At 40.1% G+C, this 1,964-nt stretch overlaps 1 protein-coding gene across 1 annotated transcript in view; it reads right to left on the reverse strand.

Annotated features, from left to right (window-relative positions):
• LOC106514836 (ATP-binding cassette sub-family A member 1) overlaps positions 1-1,964 on the reverse strand; it is a gene marked incomplete in the record, with an annotated part of 219,691 nt that overhangs the window by 216,131 nt on the left and 1,596 nt on the right.

Here is a 1,964-nt window from a genome sequence, read left to right on the forward strand (position 1 = left end):
GGCAAAGCCATGCTGCAATGCACACTTATTTTTACATCGTAAAAACCCATGTCTAGTTATTATTATTTTCATTTTTTTTTATTTTACTTTTACTAAAGACAAACAATGTAAAAAGTTAAAAGTTGTAAATTTAAACTGGAACGCCTCCTACAGTGGGAATTCCCTGTTGGAAAGTGATTGAGTTCAGAATTCAAGATGGCAGCTACTCATCACAACTCAGCAGTGAGTAAAACTCTTCCTTTTACTAGTAATAGCATTTCTGTATTATGAATTCCCATTTAGTCAGTTGTACACTTAGTACTTTTCAGTGGTTATATGAGGATATGTTAATATGCTGTTTCTATGCAGGAAATACCATGTAGAGCTCAGTTATTGTTTGCTAGCAGTGCTCAGAGATGGACGTGTCACTTTATGTTTAGTCAAAGTTAAATACAAAACATCAAAGTTAATCACAACTAGCCACCATAATGCTCACATGGCCCTTGGTGAAAATGAGTTTGACACTCCTGACTTAGAGTATGTGTAAAAAAAAAAACCTTAAAAACCAAGACTTAGTGTGCATGCTCAAAAACACAGATGCTAAAATCTAAAGGTATTTCTATTGTCATWGGTCAGCAAATATCCTAAAATCCATTTTAACCATTTACAAATTGCTGAGCTCAATAGCCGTATTGCTACAATTTGCTACAAACTGCTTACAAATGAYGGCATGGACACACATCCTTTAAACATGCAGAGCGTGCCCGTTTCACCTTGATGAAGTCCTCAACCGCTCAGAGACTCAATCAAGCATCAAAATCACACTTCAGTGCAGCAAGAACTGAGTGTCTACCAGGGGAGATCARCGGGTGATGCTCTTCTAGAGGGTATAGTTCTGCTTTCACTAATTAAATCAAACCAACATGACCAGCCTACTCATTTAGCCATGACAATAAAGGTTACAGATTCTTAAAGTAGTGGGAACAAACTGGTGTCTTTTGTGAGTGTGCAACTCTCKGTGACGAAGCACACTGATGGGCGGGGGTGACTTAAACTGTATTTAACTTGTCGAAGGTCTACKTCTGTCTTGTTTCTCAGCGCAGATTTGCAACGACGGCGTCATTGTGCCTCATCTAAACGATTATTGTTTTATCATAACCAACAGAAAATACTATCAGAGCCAACCTTAGAGAAATCCAGACAGCACATCTTGTTTTAGTGAGTTTAATTGGTAACACTTTGGATGCCATGGTTGGTGTTCTCCAGTGTAAATTGCAAAAAAAATACAAGTTCACTTTCAGATCTGCAAGGATTGTTTTTGTGACACCATCTGTTCTCTGTGGGAAGTTTTGATTGCCTGTGTTCAGCTTTAACGTATCTCGTGTGTGTCTGCGCCATCCAGACAACATCCGTTTCCACTAGRGGACAAGCTAGTTGGAAATTTCCTTGCCATTAGGAAAACATCATTATGTCAAGCTGCAGAGCACTTTTTTTTAATGGAATGAAGGGTACTGATTTGATTGGCTGCGACAGATGCCAGACACAGACTGCAGTGATGTATTTCTAATCAAACCCAGTTTGGAGCTCTGAGGAAGGTGCCAGCTGTGCCACAGGTGCCYGCTTCTGGATGTGCAGAAGTGGTCCCATCCCGTGATTCGCCGCACAGCTGGCTGCACTGCCCGCTGATTCAACTTCCCATCGACAGCGACACGGCGAGAAAGGTAGTAAACAGGAAGTGCAAGGGGTGGCCTCGGATCTGACTGAACTGTGCATCTGCACTTTAAAACTGTCATTTTTTCTGATTCAGAGCAAAACATCCGCACTGCATGGCTTCATTCTGAGTGTGCTCATTATTTTTACTACAAAACGGCCCAAAAAAATTCTTACACATAAAAAAAAAGAAAAAAATCTGGCGTTTTTGATTTGAAAAGCCAGCAAATTCAGTGTACGAACTAGGGCTGCAACTAACGATTATTTTAATAATC

Source organism: Austrofundulus limnaeus, unplaced genomic scaffold (assembly GCF_001266775.1).
Source record: "Austrofundulus limnaeus strain Quisiro unplaced genomic scaffold, Austrofundulus_limnaeus-1.0 Scaffold23, whole genome shotgun sequence".
NCBI lineage: Eukaryota > Metazoa > Chordata > Actinopteri > Cyprinodontiformes > Rivulidae > Austrofundulus > Austrofundulus limnaeus.